At 49.8% G+C, this 16,917-nt stretch overlaps 1 protein-coding gene across 4 annotated transcripts in view; it reads left to right on the forward strand.

Moving 5' to 3' along the window:
• The window catches only part of PARVB (parvin beta), a 140,193-nt gene that overhangs the window by 14,458 nt on the left and 108,818 nt on the right, over positions 1-16,917 (forward strand). The window contains exon 1 of one of the 4 annotated variants that reach the window (XM_063704626.1): positions 3,162-3,180. The exons of the other annotated variants lie outside the window; for them this stretch is intronic. The gene's annotated coding sequence lies outside the window, so the exon portion shown is untranslated. Of the gene's footprint in view, positions 1-3,161; positions 3,181-16,917 lie in introns of those variants that run through there. 4 annotated transcript variants of the gene reach the window in all.

Genomic DNA, 16,917 nt, shown 5'->3' on the forward strand with positions numbered 1-16,917 from the left:
AAAAATACAAAAAATTAGCCGGGCGTGGTGGCAGGCGCCTGTAGTCCCAGCTACTCGAGAGGCTGAGGCAGGAGAATGGTGTGAACCCGGAAGGCAGAGCTTGCAGTGAGCCGAGATCACGCCACTGCACTCCAGCCTGGGTGACAGAGCAAGACTCTGTCTCAAAAAATAAAAAAAAAGAAAGAAATTTGTGTTGTATGAAGTCCCAAAGTTTGTGGGAATTATTTCCAGCTGCAATTGGAAATGAATGCTGATGGATTGCTGGATAGATAGAGGGATGGACGGGTGTGGAATAAAACAAGTATAGACAAAGGTGGGTGGTGGACTGTAGGCTGTGGGTATACAAGTGTTCACTTCAAACTTTACTTGGCTGGGAGTGGGGGCCCATGCCTGTAATCTCAGCACTTTGGGAGGCTGAGGCGGGTGGATCACTTGAGGTCAGGAGTTTGAGACCAGTCTTGCCAACATGGTGAAACTCCATCTCTATAAAAATACAAAAAATTAGCTGAGCACAGTGACATATGCCTGTGGTCTCAGCTACTTGGGAGGCTGAGGCAGGAGAATCGCTTGAACCCGGGAGGTGGAGGTTGCAGTGAACTGAAATTGCGCCACTGCACTCCGGCCAGGGCGACAGAGCAAGACTCCCTCTCAAAAAATAAAATAAAATAAAGTTCTTTAGATGTTTCTATGTGTTTGAAACTTTTAATAATGAAATACTGGGGGGAAATGACTGGGCCTGATACATAATAAAAGCCCTACAGGCCAGGCACAGTGGTTCACGCCTGTAATCTCAGCACTTTGGGAGGCTAAGGCAGGAGGATTGCTTGAGCCCAGGGGTTTGAGACCAGCCTAGGCTACATAGTGAGACCCCCTCTCTACCAAAAAATAGAAAAAAATAGCCAGGCGTGGTGGCCCATGCCTGTGGTCCCAGCTACCCCGGAGGCTGAGGGGGAGAATGGCTTGAGCATGGGAGGCTGAGGCTGCAGTGAGTCGAGATTGCACCACTGCATTCCAGCCTGGGTGACAGAGCGAGACCCTGCCTCAAAAATAAATAAATAAATAAATACATACATACATTCATACTTACCCTACATAGGTGTCAGCCTTTGTTCTCATTGGCATCTCATCTCCATTCTTATTGCCACCACGGCTACTCCCCCACTTTATCCATCAAGTGGAGAAGAGGCCTGGGAAGAGAAGAGACCAGGGGCTGGGTTGGTGGTGAGCAGACGAAATAATAAACATACAATGAGGCCATATGACATATTGGGAGAATTGCTTTCACTTAAGAAAATCTAGGCTGGGCACGGTGGCTCATGCCTGTAATCCCAGCACTTTGGGAGGCCGAGGCAGGTGGATTGCCTGAGGTTAGGAGTTTGAGACCAGCCTGGCCAACAAGTGAAACCCTGTCTCTACTAAAAATACAAAAATTAGCCGAGTGTGGTGGTGGGTGCCTGTAATCCCAGCTGCTCAGGAGGCTGAGGCGGGAGAATCGCTTGAACCCAGGTGGCGGAGGTTGCGGTGAGCCGAGATTGTGCCACTTCACTCCAGCCTGGGCGACAGAGCGAGACTCCAAAGTGAAAGGGCTGGGGCTTTGGAACTGTAGAGGCTCATCTCCCCAGTAAGCTGTCACTTGTGATGTGGTTACAGCTGTAGGCATTTGCAGAGATGGGACGAGAAGACACGCCACCCTGGGAACTGGCCCGTGTCTTCACACGTCCTGCACTGCTGCTGCTGAGAACGTCTGCACTTTGTTAGGGGAAGAGAGTGTTTTAGTTAAATTTATCTGGAAAACATATTATTAGTATAATGAGATTTTAATGATTTGAAATTTTGTTGGAGCAGCGCAGGGAGAATTTCAATCTTACTGTGTGCAGCTGGGCATTGTTTCTATTTTATTTTGTTTCTTTGCTTGGGCCTCATTGCAAGGACACGTTTCTACAATTATTCTTTAGTTTTTCTTTCCTAGAGCCCTGCTTTGTTATAGCTCTTAATTTTCTTGTGTAGAAGATCTGCTGGAGAAAAAAGAATATCCTTTTTGTAAATACTTAGCTGGCTTGATCAGAACCAGAGAATGAGCATTGTTACCGAAGGAGACTTGTGTTTGTTTAAGGTTTACTGGCACACTCTGTGGTTGCCGTGGAGTGGACCCAACCCAGATGTCCGTTAACTGATGAGTGGATAAGCAAACTATGCTCTATCCATACGATAGAATACTATTCAGCAATGAAAAGGAATGACATATGGATCCATGCTACAACATGGGTGAATCTGGAAAACAGGCTCAGTGAGAGAAGCCATTTGCAAAAGGATAAATACTGTGTGATTCCATTTATTTGAATATCTAGAATAGGCAAATTGATAGAAAGTAAGATTAGTGGTTCCCAAAGCCTGGGGAAGGTACAGTGACCCCTCATGGGTACAGGGATTATTTTGGGGGGTGACAAAAATGTTCTTACATTGACAATGGTGATGGTTACACAGCTCTGTGAATATACTAAAAATCATTGAATTGTACATTTATTTATTTATTTATTTATTTATTTATTTATTTTGAGACGGAGTCTCGCTCTGTCGCCCATGCTGGAGTGCAGTGGCGCAATCTCAGCTCACTGCAAGCTCCGCCTCCCGGGATCACGCCATTCTCCTGCCTTGGCCACCCGAGTAGCTGGGACTACAGGTGCCCGCCACCACGCCTGGCTAATTTTTTGTATTTTTTGTAGAGATAGGGTTTCACCATGTTGGCCAGGATGGTCTCAATCTCCTGACCCCGTGATCCGTCTGCCTCAGCCTCCCAAAGTGCTGGGATTACAGGCGTAAGCCACTGCGCCCAGCCGAATTGTACACTTTAAAAGGGCAAATTGTATGGAATGTGAATTCTGTCTCAATAAAGCTGGTAAAAAAATAGCGTGGTACTGAGAGGCAGCGCTCAGAGCTTGTGAGATGTTTTTCTCCAGTTGGTATTCCTTGCATGTTTCCAAGGTGAGATCTTTCACCTTGGGGTGAGGGCGGGTGGATCCGGGACAGACATGGAATTTTCAGTCTTCTTCCTCCTCCTCATCTTCCTGTTCATTGCCCCTGCAGTGGTGGCAGCTGTCCCATATCAAGGTCTCACACTGGCCAGGGGCTGGACTTGGTGCTGTACGCAGATTGTCTTATCAGGACTATGAGGCTTTTGAGGTAGGTATGATAATATGTCCTCATTGGGCAAGTGAGAATAGGAAACCCCCAGAAGTTGTGTGCACTGTTTTGCCTGATCTCACATACTTTGGACAGAGACTTTGATCACATTCTTAGGGGCCCACAAATGGTCAAAAACCTCTGAACTGAGACAGCAGCATTTTTTGTGTTGTTTTGTTTTTTTTTTTTTTTTTGAGATGGAGTCTTGCTCTGTTGTCACGGCTGGAGTGCAATGGCCCGATCTCGGCTCACTGCAAGCTCTGCCTCCTGGGTTCACGCCATTCTTCTGCCTCAGCCTCCCGAGTAGCTGGGACTACAGGCGCCCACCACAGTGCCTGGCTAATTTTTTGTGTTTTTAGTAGAGACAGGGTTTCACAGTGTTAGCCAGGATGGTCTCGATCTCCTGACCTCGTGATCCGCCCGCCTCGGCCTCCCCAAGTGCTGGGATTACAGGCGTGAGCCACCACGCCCGGCCTGTTTTGTATTTTTGAGATGGAATCTCGCTCTGTCGCCCAGGCTGGAGTGCAGTGGCATGATCTTGGCTCACTGCAACCTCTGCCTCCCGGGTTCAAGTGATTTTCATACCTCAGCCTCTAGAGTAGCTTGGACTACAGGCATGCACCACCACACCCAGCTAATTTTTGTATTTTTAGTAGAGATGGGGTTTTACCATGTTGGCCAGGTGGGTCTCAAACTCCTGACCTCAAGTGATCCACCTGCCTTGGCCTCCCAAAGTGCTGGGATTACAGGCATGAGCCACTGTGCCTGGCTTGAGAGAGCAACTTTTAAACTCTCTTTTTATTTTGGATCCATGGTAGGAAATATATTTCCATAAAAACCCCAGTTCAAGCATACATTTACCTATATCCATGAATAAAAGTTTCATGAAATTATATCTTCCTATAAGCACACTGATGTTTGCTACTCTACTGTTCTTTCATTTCATTAAAGAAACGTGCTGTCCAGGCAATCTCAGTACTTTGGGAGGCTGAGGCAGGAGGATTGCTTAAGCCCGGTGGTTTGAGACCAGCCTGGTCAACATAGCAAGACCCCATCTCTACAAAAAATAAAATTAGTCTGGCGTTGTGTTGCGTGCCTGTGGTCCCAGCCACTTGGGGCAGGGGCAGGGGGGTTTCAGGTGGGAGGATCGCTTGAGCCCAGGAGTTTGAGGCTGCAGTGAGTTATGATTGCACCACTGCACTCCAGCCTGGGTGACAAAGAGAGAGTCTCTGTCTAAATAAATAAATAAATAAATAAATAAATAAATAAAATATGCTAGTCACAGTTTCCTAAATGGATTTTATGACTCATTGAGTCAAGATGATAGTTTAAAAATGTTGCTAAGAGAGATGTAAGGAGGAAAATGTGTTGGTGAGTGTTGAGGAGCCCAACTTCTTTTGAGGAATCATTGTTGGATCTGGTGTCTCATGTGTTACCCTGGGGTTTCAACTCCTGTTTTCTCATTCAGTTATTCATTGATCACCCCGTCTTCCAGGCATGCAGTCATTCATTCAAGGTGATTATTGAGCTCCCCTTGAGAGCAGGTATGGGGCTGGGGGTTGGAGATCCAGTGAGTGGTCCTGCTTGAGAGACTGGCCCTGCCCACGTGGCACTAGTGGGCTGGGACTCTCCCATCACTCTTGTCTCCATCTTGTCGTGTACTGTTGATGCTTCATTGAATGATCTTGGCACCTTTGCTGAAAATCAGTTGATCATCAATGTATGGATTTATTTCTGAGCTTTCAATTCTATTATGTTGATCAACAGGTCTGTCTTTATGTTAATACCACACTGTCTGTATCACTGTAGGTTTGCAGTACGTTTTGAAATTGGCAAATGTGACGCTTCCCACTTTGTTCTTCAACCTTGTGTTGGCTATTTGGGATCCTTCGAGATTCCGTATGAGTTTTAGGGTGTGATTTTCTATTTCTGCAATGAGCCACCATTGGAATTTTGGGAGGAATTGTACTGAATTTGAGAATTGCTTTAGGTAGTATCTTTAACAACGCGAAGTCTGCCAGTCCATGAACATAGGATGTCTTTCCACTTCCTTAAGTCTTCTTTAATTTCCCTTCACAATGTTTTGTGGTTTTCAGGGTACGAGTCTCTTGCCTCTCCAGGCAGATTTATCCCTGGGTGGCTTATGCTTTCGGATGCTGTTGTCAGTGGGATTGTTGTCCTTGCCAGTGGTCGCTGAGCCCAGCTGCAGCCTTGTCTTGCACTGCGGGGTGTCTGTGTCACCTACTTGCCTAGTTCTGGCCACTTTTCTTGCAGGAAGTCAGAAGTGTGCTTATCTGGAGTAGGACCCTTAGCACAACAGAGCTGCTCCTTGGTGCTAGGAGATGCATCCTGAGGCTGGCCATCCATGTCAGAGGACCTGGCGCCTCACCCTCATCATGGGATATCACTGACCACCACTGGGGGATGCACCTCTGCTGGGCTTGGCCTGCAAGGTAGGAGCTGACTGCAGGAGTGGGAAAGAGCCCATGGCCCCTGAGGGGGCCTACAGTTGGCTCTCCTGTGGTTACTTGGCATGTTTGATAGACGCCTGGGTCTGGCACAGAGAACACTGCCCGCTGACAATCATTGAGCCTCGGCAGGCTGGCCTCGATGACATGTTATCTCCCCACACAGCCCCTGGACACACTTGATTAAAGGTGCTTATTACTTTCATAGTGTTGGCTGGAGTGATGTGATAACTCCATAAAAGGTTCTGGCAGAATCCCAGACCTTGGGGTGTTCTCACCAGTGTCTCTGTGTTCAACGTTCAGCACAGTGTGGGGTGGCAGGAGATGGGAACTTGGAGACTGAGGCCAGAGTCTGCTGACTTGAGCCTCTGCTGAGGTCCTTATCAGTGCCGGGAGAGCAGCAGCCTAATCTCAAGATGGTTTAGAGGATTAAGCGGGGGCGTGCATGCAGAGTTGAGAACTGGCTCCTGGGTCGGTGTGTGTGTGTGGGGGGGGTGGGGATGGCCCGGGGGCCGTAGCTACAGTTTGTCTTCCTCCCCCACCGGCAGAGGTGAAGAGAGGTGTTTTGTCCTGGGGCCACCAGGCCTATCCACGGAGGAGCAGAGCTTCACATGGAGCCTGTGCCCCGTCTTAGTCTATTTCGTGTTGCTATAAAGGAACACTAAGGCTGGCTAATGCATAAAGAAAAGAGGTTTATCTGGCTCCTGTTTCTGCAGGCTGTACGTGGCACTGGCATCTGGTTTCTGGGGAGGCCTCAGGGGCTTCTCCTCATAGTGGAAGGTGAAGAGGGAGCAAGAAAGGGAGAGGAAGGAGGTGCCATGCTCTTTTCTAAGAAAACAGAAACACAGCTGCATTATTTTAAGCAAAACACATATTGGCTTAGGTCACTGTATTCATCTCCCAGGGCTGTGGCACCAAGGCACCAAACACTGGGTGGCTCTTTGGGAGGCCAAGGCAGGCAGATCACTTGAGGTCAGGAGTTGGAGGCCAGCCTGGTCAACATGGCGAAACCCCATCTCTACTGAAAATACCAAAATTAGCCGGGCATGGTGGCATGCACCTGTAATCCCAACTATTTGGGAGGCTGAGGCAGGAGAATCGCTTGAACCCAGGAGGCGGAGTTTGCAGTGAGCTGAAATTGTACTACTGCACTCCAGCTTGGGCAACTGAGCCAGACTCCATCTAAAAAAAATAAAAAATAAAAAACCCAGCAGAAGTGGATTCTCTCACAGTTATGGAAGCCACAAGCTTCTAGGGGTTAGAACTCCAACATATCTCTTTTTGGGGAAAGAGGGGCATGATTCCCCATAGAAGAGCCTGTAATCTCAGGGAGCCTTGGCCCAGGTATTTGACGTTGGTGTAATCTACTTGTGTATGTGTATTGGTGGACAACGGGGACTGGCCTCACATCCCTTCAGCATCTTGGGGGTGGGCGGTGCCTCCCCTCCGGCTCCCCTGAGTCAGCCCCAGGGAAGACCAATTGTGGGGCTGGATGGTGTGGGAACCCCCAGCTCCGTCCTGTCTCCAGCCATCAGTGAGGTGTGCTTGGCCATTCCCCACAGGACCAGTGGGCGGGATGGGGCAGCTTTGCAGTTGGAGAGGATGGGGGGTTCAGGCAGGCAGAACAGATGCACGGACACAGAAGAGCTGTGCAGAATGTGGAGTTGAGCTTCCTGGAAGGCCCATAGGAGAGGCGAGACTGAAATCTTCTTGATACTTTTTCACTGGGGCCTGAAAGCCTGGTGCAGAATGAGACTGAAAGCACTTGTCTCGTTGAGCAAATCATTCAACTTTGTTATTTCTGTAATTGAAATAATTCCTGGCATTAATTATTTGGAGAGCACTCATGACCATGTGGACATATCTTTTGGGGGCACATGAACTGAGGGTAATAATTTCACTCGAATTTTTTTTTTGAGATGGAGTCCTGCTGTGTCGCCCAGGCTGGAGTGCAGTGGCGTGATCTCGGCTCACTGCAACCTCCACCTCCTGGGTTCCAGCAATTTTCCTGCCCTAGCTTCCCCAGTAGCTGGGATTACAGGTGCCCACCACCATGCCCGGATAATTTTTATATTTTTTAATTTTATTTTTATTTATTTATTTTTTGAGATGGAGTCTTGCTCTGTCACTCAGGCTGGAGTGCAGTGGCACAGTCTCAGCTCACTGTAACTTCTGCCTCCAGGCTTCAAGCGATTCTCCTGCCTTAGCCTCCCAAGTAGCTGGGATTACAGGAGCTCACCACCATGCCTGGCTAATTTTTGTATTTTTAGTAGAGACAGGGTTTCACCATGTTGGTCAGGCTGGTCTCAAACTCCTGACCTCATGATCCACCTGCCCCGGCCTCTCAAAGTGCTGGGATTACAGGCATGAGCCACTGTGCCTGGCCTAATTTTTGTACTTTAGGTGGGATTTCATCATGTTGGCCAGGCTAGTCTTGAGCTACTGATCTCAGGTGATCTGTCCACTTTGGCCTCCTAAAATGCTGGGATTACAGGTGTGAACCACTGCGCCTGGCCTATTTCACTCCGTTATGCCGAGGAGGGAACAGAAGCGTGGAGTCCTCCCAGCCACATGGCCTCGGATCCGGGCTGCAGGTCCAGGCTTTCCGGCTCCAGGGCTGGTGCCCTCTGTCCTGTGCCACTTCCCCTGCAAAATGAGATGAAAATGAGTCTCATTTTATGATGAGGAAACTGAGGCCCTGAGAGGGGGTGAGAAACCAGGTCTCTGGCTGAATGCACCTCTCACTGAAGACATCTCTGGGTGCAAATGTTCTGAGAGCTGCTGTGTGTGCTGGTGTCAGAATGAACAATACCCATAGTGCTCGGCGTAGACAATCAGCAAAGCTAGGGACCCGTTTTCTCCTCCCAGCCCCCTTTCTCACTTCAGACCCTAGACAAGAATCGGAGGTCCGTTTCTCAAGTTTAGCTCCTGTCTGATTAAATTTGAGGTCCGTTTCTCAAGTTTAGCTCCTGTCTGATTAAATTTGGATTTGCTCCACTCTTTTTCACTGGCATAAAAATATCTGCGGAGTGAAAATGTGTGCAGAGGATGCACTGCGTGCAGGCTGCGACTTGAGGTCAATCAGATTCCTCCAGCGATAAAAGGCCTGCTGAGGAAGCGGCCCCACTCCCAGCACAGCCCCATTGATTGGTTTTTATTTTCCTCTGTTGCTGGAGTGATCCAATTTGAAGCCCTGTTTCTGAGCATGTTGCAAGGAACCCTAGGGGCTGCAATAGCCCTGGAGATACTGGCTGGAAATCAAATTCAAATTGGTGCTTTCTTCCTATTAAAGCAGGAGACCTCTGCCCGGGAACGGGCCATTTGGGGGCTCAGCCATCCGGCACACGGAGTGAGTAGGTTTTATTGCCAAAGCCGTCCCGGCCTCGGCCTCAGCCTCTGTGTGGCTCTGGTGGGGAGTGTGTCTCGATGTTGTACTGTGAATAAGCCCCATGCCTACTTGAGTTTGGGGTTTCTGTTTTACCTACACTTCCATATTGTGGGCATGTGGCTGCGGAAATGTGCCTGCACCTGGACTTGCTGTCACTCACCGGCTTCTCATGGTACAGCCTAGGGAGGGTTGCCCCAGCCGTATTTAGTTCTTCCTGCCTCAGATGAACGGGCCTCCTCTCCCGGCTCCTAATCAGGAGGGCAGAGTCTCGTTGGCGGCTCTCCCGTCCTGCTGCCGCTGCCTTTACACTTCTTCAGATACGCGGCCGTCTTAAGGTGTAAATGCCTTCCTCTGTTTCCTAGTGGTTATCTACAGCAAGGATTGGCAAACAGAATCCACACCATAGATTTGAGGTATGTTTGTAGTCCTCTTTCCTTCTTAAATTGTTAGCAAATAAGACATTCCTACAGGTGACCCCTTTCGGCCATTTTTTTTTTTTTTTTTTGAGACTGAGTTTCACTCTTGTTGCCCAGGCTGGAGTGCAATGGCACCATCTCAGCTCACCGCAACCTCCGCCTCCCGGGTTCAAGTGATTCTCCTGCCTCAGCTTCCCAAGTAGCTGGGATTACAGGTGCCTGCCACCACGCTAATTTTGTATTTTTAGTAGAGGTGGGGTTTCTCCATGTTGGTCAGGCTGGTCTCGAACTCCTGACCTCAGGTGATCCTCCCACCTCAGCCTCCTAAAGTGCTGGGATTACAGGTGTGAGCCACCGTGCCTGGCCAGTCCTGCACTCTTCAAGGTTCTGTGTGTTGCAGACTGGTGGGGTAGCAATATCAGTTAGAGAGACAGGACTGGGGTCACTTGTCCCCTGTTAGCTCAGTGACCTTGAGCTCAGCTTAGCCACATTGTCTCTGAACCACTGTGCTGATGGCAACACCTCCCTCACCTGTGTTGCAGTCTTATTTGAGGAATTAAATGCAATAACCTGGGAGAAAGTGCAGGTATGAAGTCAGGGCACACAGCCCGTCACCAGGAGCTTGAAGGAGGAGAAGAGTGGGTGGGGATGTGAGCACAGAAGCTGAGGTGGGGGCTGAGCCGGGTGTGTATTTCTGCCTGTGCCACAGGGACACCCCTTTCAGGCACTGGGCGCCTAGCTCCTGTTGTCTCATCTCCTAAGAGAGTCCCGGGAGGCCTGAGACTCCCTCACTGCTGCGGGCTTCAAGAGCAGCATCTGTGCTGAGTAACAGCCATGGGGGCAGAAGCAGAGATCTCCCGTGACAGAGTAGTTAGGCAGCCATAAAAATCCTACCGCCAGCTCGTGGAAAAGGTCTCATTTGACAGGTGCCATGCCGTCAAAGACCTGTGCTCTGCAGCTGCAAATTCCCAACTGAAAAATATCAACAATTCTTATGAAGAGAGAAGGGGAGCCCTGCAGAGCTGTTGTGTCACCCCATCTGTTTGTAGGCCATGGGGGGCTTGATGATGAGGTGGGGACTGTTCGGCTGGCCACACTGCCACTGTAGATAGCCTGTGACTCTGTGGCTGGCACCTGGCTGGCTTCAGTGAAGCCCTTCAGTCCCAGCTCTGACCATGTCTCTGGAGAGACAAGCAGGTGATAGTGTTGGGTGGGCAAGGCTGTGCTGGTGGCCTGCTTAGCAACAGCAGGAAAAGGAAGGGGATAACCACCCCAACCTTTCTTGCTGGAAGGAGCCCTTCCTGTTGTCGGCGCTGCGTGTAACCAATGAGGCGAATGCCGGGAAGCGCTTGATTTGTGTCAATCAGGGGAGAGGATTGTGCAGAAGTGCAGGAAGGGACCATGGGAGGAAATTGAGTGAAGGTCTCTGTTAGGGGTTTGTGTTCCCCTAAAAGGTATGTCCAGGTCCTAGTCTCCAGCCCTTGGGACTGTCACCTTATTTGGAAATAGGGTCTTTGCAGATGTGCTTAAGATGAGGCCTGTCTGAAGTAGGGTGGGCCCCTAATTCAATGTGACTGGGGCCTTTATGGGGAGAGGAGGCAGGACACAGACAGACACGGGACACAGAGGCTGGACAGAGATTGGAGAGATGCTGCCACAAGCCAAGATGCACCGAGGACTGATGGCCACCACCAGAAACTGGGAAGAGGCCAGGACGGATCCTCGCCTGGAGCCCTCAGTGAGAGCACGGCCCTGCCGACACCTTGATCTCAGACTTCTGGCCTCCAGAATTGGGAGAGAATCGACGTCTGTTGTTTTAAGCTGCCAGTTTGAGGTACTTTGTTAAGGTGGCCACAGGATGCGAATAGTCACCATCTGGCCTTTGATCCTCTAATTGCCTCGGCGTTTCTCCTGCCAGTAAGGGTTGTGAGTGAAACTTGAAGGTCACAGTTGGAAATCAAGTTAAAAGAATTAAGCTGGAAGTGCAACATGAGAGTCCGTCACCCTGAGAGGCGGTGTGAATGCCAAACACAGGCAGGCAGGGCTGGACCTGCATAAATTGTGGTTTGACAGCACCGGGAGAAAGAAGGCCCGGGCCTGCTCTCCTCACCTGATTCTGGGAATGCTGAACCTACCTGTGTTCCTGATATCACCCCAGTGCTAACTTCCCACCCCTTGAAAATGTCAAAACATTGTGTTATGAATGTTCTTCATTGAGCAATTGCGATCTCTTTCTGTAAAGATCCAAAGAATATTTCAGCCTCTGTGAGCCATCCTGCCTCTGTAGGAATCAATCAACTCTGCCTTGGAAGCATGAAAGCCCCTACAGACAGTTCATAAGCATAGCCGTGGCTGCGTCCCCCTGAAGCTACAAAAGTAGGTGGGGGGCTGGGTGTGGTGGCTCATGCCTGTAATCCCAGCACTTTGGGAGGCTGAGGCAGGTGGATTTCTTGAGCCCAGGAGTTCAAGACCAGCCTGAGCAACATAGCAAGACCCTGTCTCTACAACAAATACAAAAATTAGTTGGGTGTGGTGGTGCACACCTGTAGTCTCAGCTACTTGAGAGGCTGAGGTGGGAAGATCCCTTGAGCTCAGGAGGTCGAAGCCACAGTGAACTGTGATTGTGCCACTGCACCCCAGCCTGGGAGACAGAGCAAAGCCCTATCTCAAAAAACAAAACAAAACAAAACAAAACACCCAAAAAGACAGGTGGTGGGCCAGATTTGCTCACTGGCTGCAGTTTGCCAATCTATGGTTTAAACCAACAATTTAAATAACACACACACATCTTTGTATGATGTTACGCTTCTTTTTTTTTTTTTTTGAGATGGAGTCTCGCTCTGTCTCCCAGGCTGGAGTGCATTAGTGTGATCTCGGCTCACTGCAACCTCTGCCTCCTGGGTTCAAGCAATTCCCCTTCCTCAGCCTCCCGAGTAGCTGGGATTACAGGCATACACCACCTCGCCCAGCTAATTTTTGTATTTTTAGTAGAGACAGTGTTTCACCATGTTGGCCAGGATGATCTCGAACTCCTGCCCTCGTGATCCGCCCTCCTTGGCTTCCCAAAGTGCTGGGATTACAGGCATGAGCCACCGCGCCCAGCCTGATGTTACATTTTCTAGAAGTTCTCAGTGATGGGCATTTAAAGGATTCGGCTGCTGCTCCCTGTGGCTTTCACAGCGCTGCCCTGAATGGGTGTTAGGGCACCGTATGGGTAGCGGGGATGCCTGGGAAAGCCCAGACTCACAGCAACACAACAACAGTTAACAGACTCCAGTGACCAAATGTGTAGGTTTTTCCTGCACCAACTGGCGGATACCAGCTGGATGTCCCCTAATTCAATTCAATTCAGTTCTGACTCCACCTACCTGGAGATGGCATCAGATCCCACAGGGTGAGGGCTCAGTCTCCCAAGACTCTGAACAGTCGGCTGTAAGTCGGGGTTCCCACAGCCCCATCTTTGGGTTCAATTAATTTGCTAGGGTGACTCACAGAACTCGGGGAAACGTTTACTTATATTTCCTGGTTTATTATAAAGGATATTACAAAGGATACAGATGAAGAGATACATAGGGTGAGGTGTAGGGAAAGGGGTGCAGAGCTTCCATGCCCTCTCTGGGCGTGCCACTTTGCAAAAACCAAGCATCCAGTCTCCGGAAGCTCCCTGAATCCTGCCTTCCTGGGCCTTTTATGGAGCCTCATTGGATACGCATGATTGACAGCCATGTAGAAATAGGATTGGACAGCAAGGGTGTGATCTAACACTAACAGATGGACTGGGGAGGCCCTGCAAGACCTATCTGTGCAGCCTTCCTTCCTCCAAGGTGTGGGGGCCCCTCTCTGGAGTGAGGGTCTCATTACTCACAATCTGATGAGAGTCCTGCCTTGGGCAGGTGAAAGGAGGGCAGAAGGTTAGAGAGATTCTGTTTTCTGAGGCTAAAGTGCCCCAACATCTTTTATTATTGTTATTATTATTATTTTTGAGACAGGGCTGGAGTACAGTGATGCAATCTTGGCTCACTGCAACCTCACCTCTCGGGCTCAAGCGATCCTCCCACCTCAGCCTCCCTAGTAGCAGGCACTACAGCCGCGCACCACAACGCTTGGCTAATTTTTAAATTCTTTTGTAAACACAAGGTCTTGCTATGTTGCCCAGGCTGGTCTCGAACTCCTGGGCTCAAGCAATCCTCCTGCCTTGGCCTCCCAAAGTGCTCAGATTACAGCATGAGCTCCTCAGCTAGAAGAGTTAAACTCATAGAGAGAGGAAGTGGAATGGCAGTTGCCAGGGGCAGGGGTTGGGGGCTGGGCAGGGAGGGGACAGGGAGTTAGTGTTTCTGCCTTGCAAGAAGAAAAGAGTTTGGCGGATAACAGCGATGGTGGCACAGCAGTGAATGTCCTTAGTACCACTGAACCGTACACTTCAAGATGGTTAAAGTAGCCGGGTGTGGTGGCTCACACCTGTAATCCCAGCACTTCGGGAAGTCGAGATGGGCAGGTCACCTGAGGTCAGGAGTTTGAGACCAGCCTGGCCAACATGGTGAAACCCCCTCTCTACTAAAACTACAAAAATTAGCCAGGTGTGGTGGTGGGCGCCTGTAATCCCAGCTGCTCGGGAGGCTGAGGCAGGAGAATCACTTGAACCCAGGAGGCAGAGGTTGCCGTGAGCCGAGATCGCGCCATTGCACTCCAGCCTGGGCGACAAGAGTGAAACTCCATCTCAAAAAAAAAAAAAAAAAGGTTAAAGTGAGAAAATTTATGTATTTTATGTTAAATGTACCTTACTACAATTGAAAGAATGAAAAAAAAATACTGGGAAATACATTACACATACAAAAGAGTGTACATATGTATAGTTTACTGACTAATTTTAAAGAAGTACCCGCGTTCCTGCTATCCAGCTTAAGAAATAACATTACCTGTTCCCCGAGCCATATGCCCCGTACCTCCTGTGCGCCTCCCTCCCCACCAGAGGTGACCAGTGCCGCCTTGAACATTGCATTTAGCATGTTGTATTAGTTAGAGTTCTTTGGAGAAACAGAACCAATGGGAGATATGTAGCTCTCTCTGTCTCTTTTTTTTTTGAGAGAGTCTCGCTCTGTCGCCAGGCTGGAATGGTGTGATCTCGGCTCAGTGCAACCTCTGACTCCCTGGTTCAAGCAGTTCTCCTGCCTCAGCCTCCCCAGTAGCTGAGATTACAGGCACTGGCCACCACACCCGGCTAATTTTTGTATTTTTAGTAGACACGGGGTTTCACCATGTTGACCAGGATGATCTCGATCTCCTGACCTCATGATCTGCCCGCCTCCGCCTCCCAAAGTGCTGGGATTACAGGCGTGAGCCACTGCGCCCAGCCTGTCTGTCTGTCTGTCTGTCTCTATCCATCTCTCTCTCTCTCTATATATATATATATTTGAAGAGATTGATTATAAGTTATTGGCTCATGTGGTTACGAGACTGAGAAATCCCAGGATCTTCAAGCTGGAGACCCAGGAGGGCCAATGGCGTCCGCCCAAGTGCGGGAGGAGACCCACGTCCCAGCTGAGTGAATCCCCTTACCCTGCCTTTCGGTCTATTCAGGTCTCAAATGGATTGGCCGAGGCCTATCCGCACTGGGGAGGGCCATCTGTTGTACCCAGTCTACCGGTTCGAATGCTAACCTCATCTAGAAACACCTTCACAGGCACGCCCAGAATAATGGTTAGCCAAGCACCAGGCCACTCCCCGCCCAGTCCAGGCAGCTTGTCGGCAGGCCCTGCCCCACTTGCTCGTCTTTCCTTGCGTTTTGCACGCGTGCATCTCTGTCCCTCACTTTGTTCAGTTTTGCCCGACTTTGACCCCAATATGACGGGAGCCCCACCGTGCATGCTGTCCTATGACTTGAGTTTACGCAGTAGCCTAGCTTTGGGGCACAGCCCCATTTACTCGGGGCACCGCTGCCTCTGCCATGTGGCCGTGTGGGATCCCACACCAGGAGCACCGTCCCTTTGTCACCTGGGAGGAGTGATTCTGTGCCTGAGTTGCATGTGGATTTCCTCCTGCTGAGTTTTAATTAAGAGGCAGGGAGCAGGTGGGTGAAGGACACACACACAGATGCAGGGTTGCCTGGGTTCGAATTCTGCCTGCGCCATTTCCTGCCTGCTGAACCAGATCGGACAAATTACTCTACCTCTCTGTGCCACAGATTTTTTGTTGTTGTTGTTGTTTTGTTTTCATTTTGTCTCGTTTTGTTTTTTGTTTTTGAGATAGGGTCTCCCTCTGTCACCCAGGCTGGGGTACAGCAGTGCAATCACGGCTCACTGTAGCCTCGACCCTGTGGGCTTAAGCAATCCTCCCACCTCAGCCTCCTGAGTAGCTGGGACGACAGGCGTGCACAACCACACCTGGCTAATTTTTTAATTATTTGTTGAGATGGGGTTTCACTATGTTGCCCAGGGTGGCCTCGAACCCCTGGGCTCAAGTGATCCTCCTGCCTCAGCTTCCCAAAGTGCTGGGATTAAGTGTGAGCCACCTCATCTGGCCTTTGTGCCCCAGTTTTCTCGATCAAGTAATGATGATAGCTCTCAGGTGGTGAGGGTGACTGTATAAAATGTCTGGAAATGGCACCTGCTCTGTGCCCAGGGGTTAGAGGCTTGGGACCGAGCTGGGGGCTGAGCTGGGGGTGGAGCTGGGGGCTGAGCTGGGGGCGTTTTTGTTTCAAGGCTTTCTTGCTGATAAGTTTCTCTTTCTCTCTCTCTCTCTTTTTTTTTTTTTGTCCTGCGTGTCTCAACCTGACAAAAATGCTCAGTTTAGAAGCATGTCGTTCCATTTGTGGGAAAATTAAACACATTTAAGAGTAAATTAAATTAGGGGACTTGTGATCATTAGCTAAGTAAATTATTTTTTTAAAATGTAATGTACCAAGCATAACACATGTGGCACGCTCAATAAATATTTGTTAGAATGAATGATAATTTTATGAGCCAGTTGAGTCATATATAATGGGATTATTTGGTTCTAGAAGTAATGAAGTGACTGTAGAGCAATAAAGCTTCTAAAAAGAATCTCTGTGCTCACAAAAAAATCCAAAAGTGGGGGAAGAGGCTCATGCTGGATTTCACCCAAGAGTGAGGCCCGAGGTCGGCTGGGATGGTGTGTCCTGAGAGCTGTCCAAGGGGGGCCCTTGTGACTTGGCAGGGGTGGTTTTGGAGCCTGAGTTTTAGCCGCACTCTGGGTGGACTGGGTCTCGGGGGAGGCCTGCCTCAGCTCAGCTCAGGAGACCAGTGGATACAGCAGGAGGCCCACTTGCAGTTCACGGTTTATGTCGTGCCAGATGTGCAGGGGGCCCGGAGTCTCGGCACTTGGCACCTGTGGGACTGAGAGAGGAGTCAGTCTAGCACCAGACCCCCGCTTGGTGGGGGAGGGGAGTGGAAGAGGAGGGAGAGGAGAGAGAGGGGGCTGGAGCCCCAATCCCACAGCCTAGGTCCTG

This window comes from Gorilla gorilla, chromosome 23 (genome assembly GCF_029281585.2).
Source record: "Gorilla gorilla gorilla isolate KB3781 chromosome 23, NHGRI_mGorGor1-v2.1_pri, whole genome shotgun sequence".
NCBI classification, from domain to species: Eukaryota; Metazoa; Chordata; class Mammalia; order Primates; family Hominidae; genus Gorilla; species Gorilla gorilla.